Source organism: Mesocricetus auratus, unplaced genomic scaffold (assembly GCF_017639785.1).
Source record: "Mesocricetus auratus isolate SY011 unplaced genomic scaffold, BCM_Maur_2.0 Super-Scaffold_100020, whole genome shotgun sequence".
Classification (NCBI taxonomy): domain Eukaryota; kingdom Metazoa; phylum Chordata; class Mammalia; order Rodentia; family Cricetidae; genus Mesocricetus; species Mesocricetus auratus.
The window spans coordinates 24,779,169-24,801,984 of NW_024429201.1; the positions used below are offsets into that span (position 1 = coordinate 24,779,169).

A 22,816-nucleotide genomic window follows, 5' to 3' on the forward strand; every position below is an offset into this window, starting at 1 on the left:
ACACACACACACACACACACACGATAGTGAATCTAGGCCATTCTGATTACAGACACACACACATACACACACAGTCTCTAGACTTTGCCTCTGAGCCCTGCAAGTGTGGCCACAGGCCTTTATCTCTATCTAAGTATCCCCTCCTTTTGACCTGGGGTGGGCCACTCTGCATGCATGGATAACTCCATGTATCAGGATGGGCCAAGCAGACAATGGCTATGTGATTTTCGTGCATCCTGACCATCCACGAGCCCAGCTCAGCTCTCCTCTGTACAGGAGGCTTTCATGACGTGCTATACTTGAGGTTTTAACTGCCTAGGAATCTCTCCAGCAGTTCCAAACAGCCTCACTCTCTTGGGTACGGAGCACTTATGAGCTCTCTTAACCCCTTTCACAGTCCACTTTGTTTTTTAACTCACAAGCCCTGGCTAACCCCAGGCCTTTCCCAAGCCTACAGTCAACCCTACAAATGCAGCCTGCTTCCCTAACTCCCCTTTCAGGACAGCACATTGTTCCTTGGGTAGGGGTGGCCCCAGAAATCAGGGTCTCTCACCTATTCTATTTTATAAAGGATTCTTCCTTGAAGACCTTGGAAGAGCACTTGCATATTTTAAACTTTCCCCTCCTGTTTCTACAAATGCCTGTGTGGAACTCTTAAGAAGGTGTCTTAAGAAGGTGTCTTCCTCAGTGGGCCTGCAGCCGTGTCTATCAGAGGGCGGAGCAGAGCAAACCAGCCTTCCTGGCAGGTAGTCAGGTATGACTGAGCTAAGGGCACCATGCCCACCAGTGTGCCTCCGTGGGTCCAAAGCTTCCTCTGGTTTGTTACTGAAGTGGGAAGTGAATTCCAAGGATTGCCTTTGTATGCTATTGCTTTGTATCATTCTAAACCACAGGTATGTTTCTGATGTATAACGCTGTCTGTATTAGGACAAAGTCTTCATGTGACCTCAGGTGTCCTGTTCCAGGGTCAATAGGCGAGTAACAGGAAACAGGTCCCAAGGGCAGGAAAAACAAGGACTTGGAAATCAACTCTGGGGCACAGCAGAGGGCATGCTCCATGCACCCCTGTTCAAGTTGCTGTACTCTAGAATAAATGACCCTAAGAGAACAGACTAGTGACTGGGCTAAGGGGACAGCTGTGGGCAGCTCTGTGCCCAGGGGACACTGACATCATTTGCACAGCAACTGCAGGCTTTCTGGCCACTTCTGTGCACAGGCAGAAAGAAATGTCACTTGTTCAGACACAATGCCATCAGCCAGGTCCCTCCCAGATACTTCACAACCCCAAACAATATAAACAGAGGATTATGCCATCTGTTGTTCCACAGACTCTTACTACAAGCCCATCAAACACCAGAAAATCTAAGGACCAATTAGAACAAGATTTGCTCCCTGCCTGGAAGCTGATCAAACAGCTCCCATAGAAGATGTCATTGTTGTTTCGCACAGTCCCTGTCTCTACTGAGGGTGGTATTTTCCACCCTATTGACTGACTGGCTTGCTTTGGTCCTCCTAACTTGAGAATTGGCACATATCACTCCTAATCTACAGTTGAGAGGCTCTCCTTTCCCTTCTATGACATCCGAGACTCCGTCTCGTCCCCAGCAACACAAATCAAGTGAGCAGCCACTCTCCATGAACACAAATGTCAAAGAAGTCAAACCCCAGCTGTTACCAGTGCTGAGATTTTTAGGGTCCTGGCAAACGCCGCCTCACTGACAGACTGCCTTTTGCTCCATTCACCATTCTTCTGAGAGATGTCAGCGGATCAGTTCTGGCCACCTCCTGCCCTGCAGTCAGGGCTACGACTAAGAAGTTTGCTTCTAGTACCCACAGGCGGGGTGCTGTGTGCTTTGTCTGAAGGGTAAGGATCCCACCCCCACCCCTGCAACACACACACCAACAGAACAGCTCCAAAGACAACTCAGGGACCATTTGGTATCAGGTGTCAGCACAGAACAAAACTGTAAGATGTCCCAGAGGCCAGCCTCCAACATGTAGCAGGCCGTGTCTTTCTAAGGGTTGGAGACAACTGGGCCAACAACTAACAGCGGGAGAAGAGAAGCCACCAAGGGAGCAGCAAAGGGAAGCTAGACCACACAATAGAGGGACAACCACAGGGCAGCGTTCAGGAGAGTAAAAGTTGAGCCCTAGGTAGAGGTTAACTACGCCTACATCCCTGCTTCTCCACCTCTGTCATAAAATCCTAACAGCCCCTCCGAGAGTACGGTCACTTCAGGGGTCAGGGGAAGAATCTGCATGTGCATGGAAATGGTGGCTTCTATTGGACAACTTTTATTCACTCACAAGGTTCCTGCACAGCAAACAGCTTTAACCTGAGCACTGCCTCCTTGGACACAGTCCTTTGTTTGCTTAAGACAGTAATCGGGTATCACCTTTTAGCTCAAAATTGCTAATAGAAAGAAATGTCGATTTGGAAGTATACACAGATGGTTAAAATATAGGAAAAACAAAAATTCTGTCCTTCTATCTTCACTGCCTGATACTGGACAAAAGCAAGCTAAAGTAGTTAATGTGCTGCCTGGCATTATGGCCCAGGTCCCTGGTGGCCATGAAGAGGTGACATGCATGGAAGAAGTAGGCAGAAATCTCTTTCTAAAGTGGTAAAGGAGACAGGCAAGTGGCACGCCTTTAATCCCAGTGCTCAGGAGGCAGAGGCAGGTGGGTCTCTGCGAGTTCGAGGCCAGGCTGGTCTTCAGAGCAAGTTCAAAAAAACAAGGGGTGGGGGTAGGGGGAAGCGGTAAAGGGGACAGACTATCGGCATGACCCACAGAGAGGACCTAGAGCCTTCCAGCTCATCCCAGCAGTTTCCTGAGAGGCAGAGGCAGGAGCTGTCTATAACACAGCAAAGGCCACGACCTGGATCCCATTAAAGTAAACACTCCAAGCATCTCCCAAAGCCACCAGCCTTACTCAGGTTCATTTCCAAGCCTCTGTGGAGTGGTACATTTCTAATCACCTGTGTGATCAAAGACAGTGTCAGCACACTGGGCCCGGTGGTGTAAGACAACCCACATCCTTCAGGCTCAGAGCCTAAGTGAGTGTAAGACAACCCATATCCTTCAGGCTCAGAGCCTAAGTGAGTTCACCCAGGGAGCAGGACAGTGCCAGTGGCTACTTGATTCTCCATCTGAGGTCACTTCTGTTTCTCAGCAGCAAGTCAGAGCAGTGGTAGAATGTGAAAGAGAGGAACGACACAAAGCCAACGGCTGGAGTCTGGTCTCAGCTTCTGAGTGTGGTACTGAAATGGCCTCTGGTTTTTACTTCTCATTCACATGGGTGCTGGCTTTTTACTTCCAAAGACACAAACTCTTCCAGCCTCATCCCCAGAGGCCTGCCTCACGTGTCCCCACTGCTGACAGCCAGCCAGCTCTGTGCAGCTCTTGAAAGTAGTCCAAGTCTTACGTGCTGAGTACAAATGCAATAAAGAACAATACACACAGTGGTGTTCACAAAAGAGGCTTGGTGATTTATTTATATTCTGAATGTCTCTCCACTAGTTAGTTTCTGTCAGAGCTTTAAGATCAACAAAAAAAATTCAGTGATCAGTATAATGACATATATGGATATATATGGATGGACACATCATTTTGGAATCCACTAGATATACTCATTAAAGTATATATAAATATTCTAGGATGATGGCCATGCATATACAAATGTTAGCAATGTGTAAACCTCATCAATGCCCAGCTTATTAAACATGATATGTTTCAATGATTTCATAATTAGTGGCCAACCTATCCAGCATTCTTCACCCTTCCCTAATGAGAATGCCAAACCCAAAACCACCAACAAAGAAAGTTTAAATTTTCTTTATTAAGTTAACAATGAATCCCCCAGATAGTTAGGGTTCAAGTTATATTTTAAAGACAGATCTTAAGTGCAGCTTTGAGAGGATACCCACTTTTCAAGCAAACACTAAGTTCAATGCATGACTTCAGAAGCTTCAGGAACTTGCCAACCCAGAGCAACCCTTAAGCTCACACAGCATCCTTGGCCTTGAACACTGGCTGGCCTAATGGCTCAGGAATGTACCACTGGGAAGAGGAGGCCCAGTGTTTCCCCTTCCTAGGGCAGCCCAGGTGAAGCCACTGCAAACTCAGAGTTCAAGAGGGTCACAGGGCACACACCCCTCCAAGCCCCTCCCTTTGACCCAGTCTATTCTCTCTGGGAACACGGGTTTATTTCTTATCACAGCCACCATGACTCCACCCAGTATCTATAAGGCCACTTCTGAGGTCATGCCAAGGCATCCCCTGTGGGGTCATTGGTCTGTTCAAATACTAACTTCCTGGGTAAACAGAGCCATATGACTGAAAAGGCGTAGCATGGAGCCAACCCTGTTTCAACTCTATAATCCAGGCCATAGCACTGAGTAGTTTTGTGTTTCAGTGAGCTTTGCCTTGATAGGAATTATCCTCGGCCCCAAGGGAACAAGTGAAGAAGCATCCAGCTCTCGAGGACTGCAAGCTCTGGGGTAGCTGTGGGGCTCATCCCACAGCACGAGTCAGCATTACATACTGAGCAACATTTATGCTTCACTCATTTATCTCTATGAGGCCAAAATCATCTCATCTTGTGAGCAACTGACAGAAGTGTGTCTCATGATAAAATAATTGTTGCAGAAGGCTAAGCGGGAATTCAGGGGAACTAGAGTCCAGCCCTAGACCCCTGACTAACTGACATGAGACCCTGTACTACTCCCTTAATGACTCTGGCTTTCAGGTACAAAGGAAGATGATGGATTTGGTGTCACCCCTATCACTTTCAACTTAGGTCAGGAACAAGACTACATCCGACCATCTTCGGACACAGTCCCTCCTGGAGCAAAGGGCTCATGAAGACCACCTGCTCTGAAGACCAGAGCTGTCAGGATGGGGAGGGTTTAGGCAGGGTATAAGGAATGTCAAGGGCAGCAATGTGACAGTATAAGCAGAGAAGGCCACATCTGAACACAGAGCTGAGTAGACAGATGCAGGATGCAACACAGAAAATTCCCAAGGGCCGTGGCTGAAGGATGTAGACAAGACCAGCTCCCTTCATGATCTTCTTTGGGGAGTGAGAGACCCAATTCTAACTCTCTCTTGAGGATACTGAATAGACCATAGGCCACCGTTTGGGCTAAAGCTGAAGGCGCGAGGCCCCCTTTGCACTCAGCACCAAAGACAGACTGCAGCTTCTCAGCCCTGAAAAGCCTTGGTCCGAAAAAGGGCCCCTCCTTCTTGATGACTTTTGCTTCCTATTCCAGAAAATGAGATGCATGGGCTTATGAAGACACTAAATGCCGCAGAGCAGTGCAGAGTATAAAGGTTCATCTGTTTTTAAAAAGTGTTGACTGGGTGGTGTTGTCCCATGTCTTTGATCCCAGCACTCAGCAGGCAGAGTTCAAGAGGCAGAGGCAGGTGGATCTCTGTTTGAGGCTAGCCTGATCTACAGAGTGAGTTCCAAGACAGCCAGGGCTACACAGAAAAACCCTGTCTCGAAAAGCAAACAAAAACAAACAATAAAAAGTATATTGATCTTATCTTATGCCACAAAAGATATGAACTGATAGATAAATGCATATTAAGATGTTCCAGATGAAAAGTCAACAATAAAGTGGATTACCTGTTTGTCTGTCTGTCCATCCATCCGTCCAGCCATCCATCTTGTGCTGGAGTTAAAGGCATGCACCCTCTCTCTCTCTCTCTCTCTCTCTCTCTCTCTCTCTCTCTCTCTCTCTCTCTCTCTCTCTCTATTTTGTGCTGGGATTAAAGGCATAAAGGCATGCACCACCATCTGTCTGTCTGTCTGTCTGTCTGTCTGTCTGTTTGTCTGTCTATCTTGTCCTGGGGTTAAAGGCGTGCACCACCACCACCACCACCTGGCAAGGAGTGGTCAGGGACTACTCTTTAAGTCCTTTAGTTTCCAGCATGAGTCAAGGTTCTATCTTTTTTATTTCCCAGCAGTAATCAGATGAAACTGTCCTGTAAAATTGTTTGCTGTTTGGTTCTTGGTGGATTATTAAAAGCAAGCAGTGTGATTCTTTCATTGGTCAAGAATATTCCAAGAAGAAGGTTCATTCACATCTATCCAAGCAGCATATACTTCTAATTGTTTTAATTAATGATCTGGTGAAACATCTTATTTTGCTATAATCAGCCAAATGATTCAAATGGCACTTAAAAACTCAACAGTCTGTCCCAGTTGCCTGAGAGTGAAGCTACCCAGCTGACTTTAATCTAATTTGCAACTTTATTTGGCATTATCACATAGATCACATGCACTTTTAAATGTTGTTTTTAAAATTTGGTTAAAGGCAGTATTTTACAAGCTTTGGTGAAATTGATCCCATTGATATGATGATCCTGGATGGCAATGGCCAAGGGATAGAGGTTCTGGCAAGATCAATTGTTTGTGATCAGCTACATACATCAATAGGAGGGCCATATGCTTGAGCCAGGAAAATCAAACTCTGTTCCCATCCTGTTTAGTTTCATGTTCCCTAACTTCCTGATCTTCATCCCAGCCTGCCCTTTGGTGTGGGTGGCACTTATAATAGCAAGAGCTAAATCACATTAGGTTTTATGATGTCATGGGATGGGGGAGGGGGATGAAATGGAGGCCTTCTTGGACTGCTATGTGTAAGGAGCAACTGATCCTGATCCCACTTCTGCCTGAAGAATGGAGGTGCTAAGCTTCCTCTAGACAGTGCAGGTACTGGATGTGTGAGGTAAGGGATGAAACTACACCAACACTGAGAAAGAACTCACACGTCCATCAAATTTGATCATTTCCTCCCCTATTAAGTCCTACTCTCCCTGAGAATCATGCTCATTAAGCATCTCCCAAAACAAAACCCTTTAAAGAGAGCCTCTTGGTGCAGTGCTCCCAAAGGGAGAATTAGCTTACTGAGTCTCTGTTGGCCTTTGTACCCAGTGTCCACAGCTTACTCTGAGCCACACCCTAAGGTTCTATAAGGAAGCTTGGGCAACCCTGTACACGATGGAACTGTTCAAAGTCCGAAGAAATGAGCGTGGGCAACGGGGGCAGATGGGTGGGTGACAGAAGCAGACCTGTCCTCACCCTGCTCTACTACCGGGGAGCTGTCACGAGGGTTGCAATCAGGAATGTGCTGTGCTGAGGGCCACTGGGAACTCTGGGTAGTAGAATGGGCGAGAATCCCGAGGAGCCCTGATGGGGCTTTGCCAGGACTTGATGGGAAGTCAAGAGATGGCTAATTGCAGCAGGGGAGTTACAGTTAGGAAGGAGGAGGCCATTTTCCAGCTCTTATTGAGTAACCCTGGAAGGCTGCAAAAACACTTTTTAAAACAAGTTGAAAAGGGTGGGCTCTGCCCACATGGCTTATGCTCTAAGCAGAATAAAATGCTGTGTGTGTATATGCGCGTGCGTGTGCATGTGTGTCTAATATAGCAGCTAAAAAAGCATAATCAGGGCATACTGGCTAGCTATTGAGCATGATAATTTTAAATTACTTGTTCACATTCACTTTTTAAACTTTAAAAACACTTTAATTACTTATATTTTACGTATGAGGGCCCTGCATGTATGTACACCTTCATGATGGGAGAGGCATCAGATCCTATTAGAGATGGTTGTGAGCCAGCATGTGGGTGCTGGGAATCAAACTCAGGACCTCTAAAAGAGCAGTCAGGGCTCTTAACCCTTGAGCCACCTCTTCAGAGACCACGTCCCCCCAGCCCCCTTCACTTTTTAACTCATGGCATCATTTGCGAACTCTCTGCACTGAATTTCAAGGAGTCAGGGTGGCCTTTACATGAGTCCAGATCTGTGAAGAAAGAAACCCCCAGGAGGCACTGCAGGGGGCGGGTGTCAGGCAGCCTGGAAAGAACATGCCCTGCTGGCCTGAATGTAGGTGGGTTAGGAGGGTGGAGGGGTACCCAGCACCCAGCACCGAGCCCTCAGTGCCTGGAAACTGGCACAGACTGAACTTGTAAACATCCCAAAAGGGTTCCATCTGGTGGAACAGACACCCAGCGTACACGACTCAGGCAAATGACCCCACCAGGGAATGTATTCATGACTGTGAAGTCCTTTTGCAGAGGATCCCTTCCCACTGAACTCTCGGCTCTCACCACAGACACCCTATTCGCCCATCATAATTAAAGCAAAGTTAAAATGGCCCCTGAGTGTCCCTAGAAGTCACATGACCAGCCCCGTGAGGGAAGCAGTAGACTGAGATCTCGGTTCAGGTACCAGGCAGTGTTTGGCAGACCATGTTCACACACCACGCACTGGGATGTCTCAAGTCTGGTCATGTGCCTGGTTCTGAGGCATGGCCTAGATGGCAAAAATGACAGCTCTCCATCCTCAAAGGGTCCCAGGTGAAGGGGGCATAGATAAGCCAGCGGGGGTGATCACAACCCAGAGCCTCCGGTGCTCTGTTCACTACTTGGGGTGGGAAAAAGCAGACCACAGGCAGCAAATGTTGAGCACACATTCTGTTAGGAGTCGGGGCACAAGACGACCTGGGTAGGAGGAGGGGGAGGAGGAGGAGCCATAGTGTAGGGGATGTGTTTAGGATTGTTGATCTTGTCTTACGATGTGACAGGAGGAACTACATTACTTGTCTATATAAAGGTAAGAAGATGTGGGCTGGAGAGATGGCTCAGTGGTTAAGAACACGTGTTGCTCTTGCTGAGGACCTCAGGCAGGGTTCCCAGCACCCATGTGGTAGTTCACAACCATCTGTAATTACACTTTCAGGGTCCCTGGACACCTTTTTCTGACCTCTATAGCACCAGGGACACAAGAGACAGCCAGACGTCAGGGAGAGCCATGATCGAAGAGGCTGCTCAGGGCTGTGCTGCCAGACACCTACCAATGACAAGGAGCAACCTAGAGGGTCAAGAAGCTCCTACTGTGGTCCAGGGAAGGAAAGTTAAGTGCTTTGATCATTATAGCAGAGAGAGGCACAAGCAATGTTCGAGGTAGGGAGTCAAGACTCGACATCTAACTGCCACAGAAGTTGCTGGGATAGGAGTCAAGGATGACGCCCAGATTTCTGTGTAACTACTTCCCAGGAATAAGAAACATGTAGCTATGGCGTGGTCCATGCTAACAGGAACTTGAGAGTCCTGTTGACCGGCCTCAAACACTCAGGAGAGATGGGAACTGTGGAAATGAAGAAGGCCAAGGGGACGGAGAGGCTGAGCCACCGTGATGTTGTATAGTAAGAAGACAAAGGGATAGGAGGGGCCCTGGGGTAGCACCAGCTCAGAACAGGCAAGGCACCTCCAGAGAGATCAAGGAGGCCTAGGGGAAAGAATGAGGGGGGCCTGGTGTATTTTGGAAGGAGAAGGAAGAGTGGAGTAAGGGAGGGGTGTACAGCAATGGGTAGCGGAGACCAGGGGCCATCCTGACGTCTGTGTCCTGTGAAACAAAAACCCTTTACTAAGAAGCGAAAGATAAGCAGGAGCCAAAGCCAGTCTCAAAGGGGCCTGGGATGGGCTTCAAAATGTCTTGTGCAGCATTTTAGCTTGACCCTCGGTTCTCCACATCCAAGTAGTGAACTACAAAGTCCCAGGGAGTGCTTTATCTGAGGCACCATTCCAGTAAACGGGCATCCCAAGGCCACGATGAGGAAGATTGGGAAAGGCACAACAGTGCAGATACTGCTGGGGGCTCAGAGGGCTGCAGGGAAGGAAGCCAGCGGGACAAGGCACAGATGTCTCCATTTTCGAAGCCAGCAGTTCAGACAAACAGGAAGACCTTCAATTCCTCCGACTGGGGAAGCTCCATGTTGCCTGATGCGCAGAGGAGCTGAGCACATGACCGGAGCACAGAAACAGAAGGTTGTGATTAAGGCTGCAAGAACTGCTCCACACAAAACCTACCTCCCGCCGCCCCTGCAGAAACTCACGAGGCTGGCTCCCCAGCCCCTGGGCTCTGCTCCTCATTATGTTCCTCAGCCTCAAGGCCTCCTCCAGGCTCCTCACTGCGGGGTGAGGGGACACACACGGTCTGTGAGGCTGTAAGAACGACATCCACTCATGGGACCCACACAAGGCCAGACAGCAAATTTCACAATTCTGAAATTTCCTGCTGACATCTAACAAGGAGTTATGCGTATGCAGCCTCTCAGAGGGAACTAAAGTCCAGCTGGCATAATTATCCAAATGGCATGCCCTGTCCCAATACATGTATTGTACCAGAGACAGCAGGACTGTTTGGAAACCTATGAATTTCAAGAATTATGGGTTGCATAAAATGTTTCCTAATTTTATAGTTAAATGTCTCCCTCCCCCATAAGTAGTTTAAAATATTTTATGACTATGCAAATATGGAGTGTTTCTTGAAGTAATTAAGATTTCAAGACACTGCGTGGAAGGTGCGCCCCTTGATTGTCAAACATGAATGCTTGGATGCACTCTATAGAACAGTACCCCAGCACTGCTACTTTAAACACATGTGGTTAGATAATGCTTGGCTGTGGAGCTTGTTGTGAAAGTGTCGAGTGTTTAGCAGAGCCTCCAGCTCCTGTCCACTTTATGCCACCAGTGCCCTCCCAGATGTGTAAAAAGAAATAAAAGTCTTTAGAAATCACACTTAGCCCCTGGAAACCAGATAACTCCAAAAAGTTCTACTTGAGGTTACAAAAGATACAGTATCAGGGGTGAGTTGAGTGTTCAAGACTCAGCTATTCTTCCCATTAACACAGCAGAGTAAGGCAAGTAGCTAACTTTTCCATGCCTGCATCTCCCTGGCTGCAAAATGGGAATCATACTGCTAACCTCACGGGTGATCTGAAGATAAGCAGAAGGTACAGGCAAATGCTTTGTAGGCAGCCTGGCACATAGTAGGCATTTAGTAAGTAATAGCAATGAATTGGATTAAAGAAGACAGTCTGAGACCTGTGTCCAAGACAAAATTGAGCAATCCTTTATCCAGTCAACCAATGAGCAAGCAACTCACCTAGTTCCTATCTCTAAAGTTTGTACCAAGGCTCATGCTTCAGACACATAGCACTTGTTAATACAAAGCTTGATAAAAATCAAGTTCTTTCAATTCCTTGAAGGGGAAACAGCAGTAAAAGAAAATTAATAAAATGGAAAAACTAGTTCCAAACCAAAGAAAAATATCCTGATCCAAATAAAATAATAATAAAAAGGTCAAATTTTATACTCTGTGAAAAGTCCTTACAGTTACTAGCCAAAATAGCCAGTGTGGATCTGGAGACCAGCTAGGATAACAGAAGATGGTGAGCATCTGAGATGGCTACTGCAATGCTACAGACTGCTACTCCAACAGCTCGTTACTGATATAGCTAAGAGGGAAAATAAAATGGCCAAGTAGCAGAGGAGGAGAATGGAGCCTCAAAGATGCTTCCTCTTGTCAACACAGCAGAATCTGCAGAAGTGGCAGAGAGCCAGAGTCCATTCCCTGTTAAGAAAAGGGCTGGAGTCTTCTCAAGGTCCCTCTCCCACTGGCTGAGAGAGGGACCCCCCCATCCCCTAGTTGGGGTTTGAGAAGTCTCACTTCATTGTCCCTCACCAGCCCCAGACCCCCACAGGACACCAGGATAGCACCCTCCTCAGCCTTACTTCACCCATAGTCTGGACATGGGCAGAACCATCAGAACTCAGGTGATGCATCAGACCCAGACCTCAGGCATGGAAAACAGAGACTTCCCCAGTGACTTCAGCCAGAGTCCAAAACTGTTGGAAAAGCAAAAATACCATCTAGAATTTCTACTTTAATGCAAAGAAAATTATCTCTCAAATGAACCATTCCAAAATAGCTCCCAATCTTTATAAGACAAAGCATCTAAGTCAGTGGTTCTCCATCTGTGGGTCGTGGGCCCCCCTTGAGCTGACCAACCCTTTCACAGGGTCATTTATCAGATATCCTGCATAGTAGATATTTACAATAAGATTCACAACAGTAGCAAAATTACAGTTATGAAGTAATTTTCTGGCTGGGGGTGACTACAACATGAGGAACTGTATTAAAGGGTCACGGCATTAGGAAGATGAGAACCACTGCTCTAAGTAGTGAATGAAATACTCTCTTTACCACCATTTTTATAAACTCATACACTTGCACATCTCAGAACAAACAATTATCTGTTAGCAGGTAGACCATGTTTCCTTTCCCCATTAAAGGGAAGTTAGTAACCCACAATGTATCCGACCCAGTTTGTCTCCTGAGCCCAGGTTGTGTTTTTGCAAAATCCCATTTGAGGCATGTGATCCTCTGCCCCAATGCACTCTCCACGTGTTGCTGAATGTGCTCTAAAAACCAAGGGAGGGAAGTAAGACAACCCAGCGTTTTTTCCTCTATGGGACCCCAACACTAAATCAAGGGCATCATTATGACATCGACTTTCCAGGATAATCTTCACAAGAGGAAAATCTCCCCAACACAACTTAGGAAAGTAAAATATTTGATGTAAAGGAATAGGTAAATGGAAATGTAACTGGTTACAGAGGTTAGAAATTTGAAAAGCAGCGTAACATATATGCTGGACTAGGAAATTTCTTTAGCTCTTCTGAGAATCTGCAGAAGGCTGAATGCTAATCTTACTTTGTCAGAATCAATTTGGGAAACACTTGGTGGCCTTGTGCACAGTGCACTTCCCCAGACCTTTGCCAAGTCACCGTTTCCACTGAGTTCACATCAGCATTAAGTGTGAGTAACCAACGGCTCCTCTCCCACCCTGGCTGGGAAGAGAACCATGGGGCCAGGCACCTTGGAGACCAAAAAAAACAAACGGACACAGTTACTTTAGTTTTAAATAAATTCTGTTTGGAAATCGGGAAGCAAGACCAACGATGGAGCTTCCATGTGATGTGTCACCCCCCCCCCACACACACACACCTCAGAAGTTCAAATGAGAAGTCCCAGAGAGCCCAGAGAGAAAGACGATGGAGACAGCTTGGGACAGTATTTAACTCAAAAGGGTCAGAAATGTGGATCACCCTCAGTCTGTCCTTGGACATGGCTCTTCTGTGTCTAAACATGTTGTAGATCGTGTCTTCTGCCTGGAGATGAGCATATCAGGCCAAGTTCATGGCCCTTCTACTGGGGCCCAGCCAGGAATGATGGCTTTAGCTATTACTTCATTCATACCAAAACAGTGAGAAAAGATTGTCAATTTTTAAAATTTTAATCTTATAAGCATCTAGCCTATCAAAACGGAGACCCAACAACTAGAAATCATTGTCCTTTCTGGTGCCCTTCTTGAGCCTTGTTTATTCAGATACGCTTTGTTCACTGAACCGCCTAGAGAACACTGCTGGACTCTTGAGCACAAGGATGGGCTCTGGACCGGGGGGGCAGCATCCAAGGCCATCCAGGCTCTGTGTTCCACCTCGCCCCTTTCTCGGCCACGCCACCCCCCTTTCCTTGTTAAACCTGAAGTCGCCGGGAAGTTTCCATCTCTAAGCCCCAAAGTGGGCACTCCTCAGGGTAACCGTCCTAGACACACGGAAAACAGTGCTGGCATGTATTAAACTACCATGTTTCTTGAGAACGATTAACTACCGAACTGTACCCTGCTGTGGGCTCTCCCTCCAAGGCCTCCATTGTCCCAGCTCAGCCCTGTTCCCACAGTCATTCTACTCTCTCAGACTGTCACAAGTGCTAAGTCCCTTGCGGCATCCAGATACTTGTTGTCATGTGTCAAAAATAGGGAGGCTTGCCAGGTGGTGCACACCTGTAACCCCAGAACTCGGGAGGCACAGGCAGCAGGATCTTTGTGAGTTTGAAGCCAGCCTGGTCTACACAGTGAGTTCAAGGACAGCCAGGCCTGTTACACAGAGAAACCCTGTCTTGAAAAACCAAAAAGGAGAGACTTGGAATGCTGGCCATGTAAGTGTAATCAATACTGAAACCTCTCTCCCAACACCTAAGATACAACACCCTTTTCAAAGACACTGATAAATAAGGACGACCAAGATAATTTCAGCCAGTTTAATGCTGACCAGAGATGACATACTTTTCAGAAACTCATTTTGACTGGAATCACCCAACCTCACACTGACTGGCAGAGCCTGTATAGAGGCAAGTGCCCGCACTTTAAAAGCAAACGTTTGTCAGTGTCCACACCTGGAATTCTGCGGCAGGTGTCTTCATAAACCTAAAAGGGGCTTTGTGCTGGTGACCTCATCGTTATGGTACAGCAGTCCTGTGACAGGCCGAAATAAACGTGATGGAGTGCAGCACTGCTCCCTGAAGCAGAACACCACACGTGGCCTCTGGAGAGTTCTGCCATCTTGAAGGCAATGGAAGTTAGTGCAGCATGAGGCTAGGCCTCGCAGCGGGCCTGGCATGGAGCTGAACAGGAAAAAGCTCACAGCTTTGGAAACAGAAGTTCCTATGTGAAGATGCAGATGAAAGGACGTGTGAAACAAACTGCTGGACTTTTGCAATGCTACAGTCTTTGGAGGGAAATCATCTGACAGACTGAATCATGGATTTGCAAAATGCAAGTGTTTATAAAAGCATCAAGATGTGAGTCATCGCCACAAAATGCTGTTCCTTGGACATCTTTGCAGAACCCAACCCTCACAAATGCAGTGGCTCTTCCAAAAGCACTAGTCATTCATTTCAATATTAGTTCATTGAACAGCTTGATTTAAGACATTACAAAATATAGACCAGACCTGGTGGGGCACGCCTTTAATCCCAGCGGTCTAGAGGCAGAGGCAGGCAAGTCTCAGTGAGTTATAGGCCAACCAGGACTAATGAGCCCCTATCTCAAACAAAGACTACAAAATTGACTAGGTGAAGAAAAGAAAACAGGTTGATTTAAGCGAGAGCCACTTTCCCCAGAGTAACTTAAGTGGCAACAGCTACCATACATGCTATTTTTACTACAACTATTCGAGGACAATCCAACATAAAACCAACCACCATTAGCATGATGTTGCCAAAATTATAAACAATTTTAGCAATAATTTACAAACTTTCTGAAAATTAAAAATGCATGCTTTCTCTGAATTAAAAGTTATTTTAAAAAACCCCCATTCAGTAACCATATCAGTAGCTATTTTTGGTGTTTACTGGGTTATTGGTTCTTCATGTGTAAATAATCATAACTTCTAAGAGGTCCACAGAAAATCAAACATACCCATGAATGCTCATTCCGAAGAGTCCATCTGTTCTGTGACCTGAATATCGCCTCCCTGTCAAGCTGTATTTATCACTTCCTAATCTGACTCTATCATGCAGTAAGATCATTGGCCTTGAGTTTCTACACAACTAATCAGGTGTTGTGAGTCAGCGGCTCTCCAGAGACATTTCACACTCCACGGCTATTGACTCTGAACCTACTGGGTCAGACTTTATTGTTACTTTTGTAGCATGAACCTCAAACTGACCACAAGACTTAGACCACACAAACTTATTCTCGGTCTCCGAAAATGCCCTGCCTGCCTAGGATCCCATATGCAAACATGGCTGTTTCCATAGCCTTGGTTTTGCTTTCAGTGTAACTGTGGTCAATCATAGTCTGAAAGCATTTAATGGAAAGTTCCAGAAATAATTCTCAAGTTTTAATTTGTGTGCCATTCTGAGTAGCATGATGGAATATCATACCTCCCTACTCTGTCCCTACCAGAAGATGAGTCTTCCCTTTGGCGTGTGTACAGTATATATGGTGTCTTCCTGACGGAGTATACAGTGTAATATTGAGAGAGAAAGAGAACATACCCTCATATGATTTTCATTACGATGTCCTTCCAGTTGTTCTATTTGACTATTTATTAATGCTAACCTTTCCATGTGCCTAATTTGTAAACGAAATGCATACGTGTCTGTATGCAGAAGAAAAAAGAATTCACGTAAGTTCGGGTACTATCTGAGGTTGCAGACATCCACTTGGAATCTTGGGATGCATTCCTCATAGCTTGGGGGTGGAGGTAGAAGAATGGGTCTATACTTGGGGGTTATAATTGCCTCTGACCAGTTCGTGAAAATAATGTCCTATAGTTGCTGGCCCTTAGCCTTACGGACACTCATTTTATAACCAGCCATGAGTAAGGACTTGGTGACTCACGGTGACAATTACTTGGCACAGATTCCTAGATTCCCATTTGATCACTCCTCCCTTCTTTGCTAACAGAACCCATGTCTAAGACTCAGTGAGAGAGCTAATTTAGCTAAGGCACCAATGTAAAAATGGATTAATCATGATAAATATCTCAAAATAACAGTATTCCTAAAAGTAAAAATGTAAATATCAAAAATGAACAAAACATCAAAAATTTAAATGAAGACAGGTCTCCCGTTGTCAATGTTTGCTTTTATCTCAGCCTCCAACATGGCACCGAACACCGAACACAGAAAATTGCTGGTGTCCTTTGAACTTCACCGTAATTCCTTTGTGTTAATCTTGGTCTTGGTGGGGAAGTGGCAAGAGGCCCAGCCGGGCTCTCTGTAGCTCTCCTGTAGTCAATGCAGTTTCAGTGAAGAACTGAGAAGGGGATTCTGGGAAAGCTCTTGTTAGAACGTGACTCCGCACTGACACCAGCCTTTTTCCTATGTGCCAAAATGATCCCAGTGCCTGTCTCATGACAATGGAGGACTCAGAAAATGAAAACCCTGTGTCTATTCTAGAGGTACAAGGAGCCTGGTGATATCACAGAACTAAGATCTTGATCCAGATACTTCAAGATTACTTGTTAACTGATAACAATACAAACTCAATTGCTTAAAGCACTGGGGTTGGGTTTTAGTTAATAATTAATTGATAAATACAGTTTTTTTCGGGGGGGGGGTGTTTCAAGATAGGGTTTCTCTGTGGCTTTGGAGGCTGTCCTGGAACTAGCTCTTGTAGACCAGGCTGGTCTCGAACTCACAGAGATCTGTCTGCCTCTGCCTCCCGAGTGCTGAATTAAAGGTGTGCGCCACCACCACCCAGTGATAAATGCAGTTCTTAGTGGATATACAAATATCAAAAAGCCAAACACAATGATAAAATCACTACTTTAGTTAAATGGGGCTGTTCTAAATATAGCACCATTTCAATGTTTCTCTTCCTTCTAATGGAAACCAAGTCAATGTATTACTACCAAGTCTATCTCATCTCCTTTCAAACAGTGTCAGAGACAAAACTCAAGGAAGACCAGTGACTAGAAATGTCCCTAGGCCAACGACAAGGAGCACTAATGCCTGCTGTGTACTGATAACACGGGTACATCACTTCATGCCAAAGTACCAGACAGCCATCCTGGTGCAGACTGGGTAATGTGCCAGCTGATCCCACGGGCTTGCACCTTGTATCTTCAAGCCCCCTCACAGCCATACCCATGAGCCAAGCTGACTAAACCCTTCTGCCTCCCTAGTGCACCAGGGCCACCACTGAACTAGGGCAAGCACTTAGGTCTAGGGCAAAACTTGATACTTTCCTGTACCAGAGAATGGTCCTATATTAGGATATTTTCCAGAGTGTTGAACACTAAGCCTTCACTCTGGGATATGTTTGAACAAATGAAGCTTTGTTCCATTCCCTACAAGAGTAACTCAAACCATATGAACAAGGTGCCGCTGATGCACTTCCTTAGGAGACCTGTGACAGACTGATGTGAGGAAAAGCATAAGCAACGAGGAGCGTACGTTTTGCTCCGTGCAGCTGACCCTGAGGGAGCAGGGTGTGGAAGCGCAGTGTGGGAGGGGGAAGGTGAGCAAACTCGGAGCTTCTGATAGCCTTACGCAGTGGGGGCAGGGCCCTTTGTGGTCCAGACAATGCAAATGCTTGAACTAAGTCTCCTGAACCAAGGACAGAGCCCCCTTTCCAGCAGAGTGCCAGCATCACCTGACTCCTCGCTTGTGTAGGGTAAGGAATAAACCATGTGCCAAAACCCTAATCTGCAGCATCAGCTCCGGAAGGAGAGAGGAACTCTGCCAAGCGCTTATCAACACCCGAAAATGGTTCTTTTCATTCCCAGAGCGCAAGCGGCCTTATTAAAACTTTAAGCCTTGAGAGTCCATTGCTTCTTTTCAGACCTCTGATTTTAAACTATTGCTTTAAGACAGACTAAACCCAGGTGACTGAATTCATACAGCTATCTATCCCCTGGCCGGGTGGAGTTGGGACCCTCCAATGGCCTTGGGGACAATCAGGAGAGCAGGCATCATTCTGGGAATGAGAAGCTGGTAACTGGTCAATCCCATCAAGGAATAAGGAACTGCGGTACAGGGGGTCAATGCATATGGGTCCCTGCCCTACAAGGTGTGAGCGGACGCTCTGGGGACCGGATGCCTGGCTCAAAAGCTGGGATCCTTCACTGAGGGCTGTGAGGTCAAAGGCTGGAAGGTTAGAACAGGCTATTTTCTGCAGCCTGGGCTCAGCAGGCACTCCCTGGCTACAAAAGAAGCAGGGATCTTTATATGGAGCGGGGAGGACCAGACTAGGAACCCAGAAACTTGCTGTAGGTCCCTGATCAGGCTGTGTTCCTTCTCCAGGAGCTCAGGGAGCTCTGCCACAAATAATGAGGCCATCCGTCAGAAAGGGCAGTTGAGGGGCCTAATAGCTCTAAAGGCCACGACTCTATGATTCCGTGTTCTGGAACCTCACCCCTGTGGTGACTCACCATACGGCTTGGGGACTGCTTGGGTTTTCTTTTCCTGACCATCTTTTTGATTCCAAGCAAAGCAGGAATGGAAAAGCAGAACTCCAGATGGAACCCCATTGTCCTCATTTCTCATGTCACTAAAATGGATTCAGATGTTTAGGGCAAGCAACGGCCTAAGCTTTAGCACAGAGGTGGCCATCCAAGGCCTAGGGCCTCCTTTGCCCAGGCTGAGTTTTGTCAGTTTTCATGAACAGTAAATAGTGCCATAAAATACTTCCACTGTCCACAAGGCTGCCACACAAGGGCGGGAGGGAGACGATGGGGAAGGCCCAATGAGGAACACTGTCAAAACACACAAGGGCGGGAGGGAGAGGATGGGGAAGGCCCAATGAAGAACACTGTCAAAGCCACAGCTGCCACCGCAGAAGCATCTTGGGTCCTCCAAAGAGAGTTTTACTCTCTCCTATAAAATCATGAAAAAAAGCTTCAAAGCTTCTATGGTGTCTCACTGAAAGCTGAACAAGTCTGTGAGACTATCAGAAGAAAAACTATGAACTCCTTGGGAGGAGGGGAAAAGCCTAGCTTGTCATGTTTCAGGACAGTTACCATTCCATTTTTACCGTCTGGGTCTCACAAAAGGAAGTGAGGCTTCATGTGAGCCCAAGGACACATCCCAGGGTTCAGACACAGGAGTGACTGGTAGGGAGAGGTGGCCTGCTAAGACGCCATGGAGACAGTCCTACACTCGTGTGTCACATTCAGCGTGAGGGCAGGTGAGCCCAGACCTCCCCCATGCGCCCAGCCCATGACACTAAGTGCTGGAGAGAAAGACATGGTTGATGTTTGGAGTTGAACCTCACTTCTGGACCCACTTCCTGCATCCTCTCCTTTCTTCTTCATAGTGCTTCCCAGAGGGAAGGGGCATTGTCCCTGGTGGCCAAGTGACAGGGAAAGGGAGAGAAAAGCAAGGATGATGCCATTAACCAAGGATGACTAGCTCAGCCAAGGCTGAGGAGAGCCAGCTCTCGCCTCCCCAGGCCCATGCACCTGCTAATCCATGCCCCCCCTACTCTGCCGAAGCCTCCCAGGCCCCTCCTTTGAAGTTGTGGAGGCTACGGCCTTGCTCCTGTGCCAAGCCTGGGGCTTTGGTTGTCACTGAAACTCCTGAACATGCTGTTATTATTGCGCTGATCACAGGGCTACGCCACTGCAGTACCCCACATCCAGGGGTAGGTCGTCTGCAAGCTCCTCATATTCCTGACAGTACAGGTGCATATGACAGCAAGCACCAGATTCTCACTTAGCATGATAAGTATCTCTGGTAGAATTAGAATCCCAAGCTAGAACCTTCCGGTGTCAGAGTTATAAAATCAGACTGACTACCCATACCCTTGGAGGGACTTGAGTTTCTCCTCAGAGGTGCAAGAGTCCTTCAGGATGCTGGAGATCTGTGAAAATGTAGCTGACTGGGCTTCCCCCAAGTTTGTCAGAAGCCCTTTCAGGGTTTGAAAATACCCGGTGACAAAACCTGACAACAAGGAGGATGGAAAGAATCAAGAACTGTGCGTGTGCGGAAGAACTCACTTAGTGGGTGAGTGGGGGGGTACCACAACGCAAGTGGCATTTGGCCAGGACACTGCAAACAGCTGCTGCCATCCCTGTTCACACACAGTCCTTCACTGGGAGAATAAAAATACCCAGCCACCACCACCAGAGAAGCATCTACAGTGCCCCAGAATAACAGCACAAAATTAGGCTTGTCTGTCAACCAAGACATCTCAGGGCCAACAAGAACCCTGGCCTCCAAGGGAATGCTTTTTCAGTCCCCCAAGTGGCAGACTGTCTATGTCCCCAAGAAAGCTTTAAAAATGATCAAAGGAATTTTAATCTCAAAGCTTCAATGTCTGGTCTGGGCTATTCTTTGTCCTTACAATTTTGGTGGTGTCTACTCCATAAGGTTACAAGAACCTCAGTTATGTATCAGCTAGCCCAGGGCTGTGTTTTCTTTAGTCAGCCATCATATTTATAATGTTCAGATTCTGTCCAATTCTGTAGGCCTTTTTACTAATAATATACTGCATAACACTCAAAATCTTGTCGTTACTAAAGTGTCATTACCACCACACAACAAAAACATCCACAGAATGTTTCATAGGAACAGAGAAGAAACTCACAAATGTACTCCATGCCCTGGCAACCTACAGTACAACCCCTGACTAGCCCCATGGCTGTCACCTCGGAGCAGACCCCAGTTCAGACCCACTGAATCAGGTTCTTCCAGTCACTGGCATGGTCAAGTTTAAGGATCCCAGCTCCCAGCTCTCCCTGTCCTGCCCATCTCTTACATCACCCTCCCTTGGAGGCCATGTGGCTTTCTCCAAAGAGTCCAGTCACCATGGCAATCTCAGTCTGAATGGCATTACACCCATCTGGTTGTGCCTGGCCCACTCGGCCTCCTTCCTTGACTTTCAAGGCCAGGTTGGTCCAGGGGGGCTTAAAATGGGCACTTCTTTCCGCTCCGCCCCAAATGTTTATTCATAAGGAAAACAACCTATTCTTAGGCATCAGTTGCCAGCCCATCATGGCTCCCTGGGTCCTTCTCCTCCCACTTCCAATTAGAAAGATCACATTGTTTCCTGGCATACAATTCCAAGGGCTTTCGAACACAAGCAGGGGACCAGGAGAAGGGATCCAAAAACAGCTCTTAGAGAATGGAAAAAAGATGATTTCTGCTCAAAGCAATTTCCTCAGCACCCACCCTCTCCTCCCCCCGCAGACCCCATGCTGAAGAGACGCCAAGGCCATGTGCAAGTAACAGAACACCAATGTATGCAACACTTATTTTCACCCCCACAATACAGCAGAAGAAAGGACAGCCAATCCACCAACTCTCTGGTTATCCCACCCAAGTTGAAGGCTTAACAGAATAATCCCAGTTTCCCAATGGCAGAAGACTTTATGTTGTTTTGGAGGGGTGTAAGACTTTATGTTTTTTGGGAGGGGTGTAAGTACAACGATATAAACTTTAAAAGCTTCTCACATGCTGCATCCTGTTAAGGGGGTTTTACCTTGTCCCCACACTATACTTCAGGGATGGTAGCAAGAGAGACTGTGGCCGTTTCTTTGCTCACAGTAGAGGGCACTAGTCCATCACTATGCGTTCCCTGCTGAGCCTCCATGCTGCTCTAACAATCCTGAATCAAACCCACCCCAAACTCCCCAACCAGGGTCCACATCTACAAAGCCCATTTGTGCCCCCAAGAAGTGGACTGATGGACCAGAGAGCACAGTCTATGTAGTCCTCACTGTACAGGCAAGAGGGCCAGCTTTGATCCCCAGAACCCAAGTTAACAATCCTTGTGTGGAGCATGCCTGTAATCTCATCACTGGGGAGGAGAGGCGGGGTGAACATTCATCACTGAGGAGGCCGGACAGTAGAGCTCTGAGGCTTGCTAGCTAACCGACCTATCCTACCTGTGGACACCAAGCTAATGACACATTACCTCAGAACACTCAAATGGACAGCGCCCGAGGACGAATGCTGAGATTGTTGTCCTTCGCCCTCTGCATGCGTATGAATGCAAGCCCACAGTGCAGGATGTGTTCGAATGTGCCGTGCGCGCGCGCACACACACACACACACACACACACACACACACACACACACACACACACACACACACACACACAGGTTGTTGTCACTGCTGTGGAGCCACAAAACAATGTGTGCTTGCTATCCTGGGCTACTGTCTGGAGCTACCCCAGTTTCTACAACTTCTCCAGAGGTTCCAAGTTGCAGGCTCCTATACAACTGACTCATTAAAACAGCTTAAATTAGCAGTAAACATCCAAAAACAGAAGGCAATAGGAAAGCCCAGATTTCAGGCTGAAAAACAGCCTTCTCCTTGCAAAACCAAACCCACATTTTCACATGGCACTGGGGAGCTAAGCAGTGGTTAGCCATGGTGAACGGGACACTGGCTCTCCAGTTTATCCCAGTTGCTACCACTCCTGTCTGCCTTATGTAGTTGTTCTACACGGCCTTCCTGAACGCGTGACTGTCCCCCAGCAGACTATAGTCGCTCCCCAAACCACCAGCACATACCGCTCACACCTCCATCGCCTCCTCTCTTTGGCAGCCACAGCTGCACTGGCAGAGGTTCCCTTGATTGAGGGGACACATCTGGGGAGAGGAGAAGCCACACAGCCCGAATCTGAGACTTGCAGCCTGCCCAACCACAGCCCGGCAAGCA

The 22,816-nt window shown here is 47.1% G+C and overlaps 1 protein-coding gene across 2 annotated transcripts in view; it reads right to left on the reverse strand.

Annotated features, from left to right (window-relative positions):
• Positions 1-22,816, reverse strand: part of Lhfpl2 (LHFPL tetraspan subfamily member 2) — a 137,106-nt gene that overhangs the window by 28,691 nt on the left and 85,599 nt on the right. The window contains exon 3 of one of the 2 annotated variants that reach the window (XM_040729029.1): positions 11,529-11,702. The exons of the other annotated variant lie outside the window; for it this stretch is intronic. The gene's annotated coding sequence lies outside the window, so the exon portion shown is untranslated. Of the gene's footprint in view, positions 1-11,528; positions 11,703-22,816 lie in introns of those variants that run through there. 2 annotated transcript variants of the gene reach the window in all.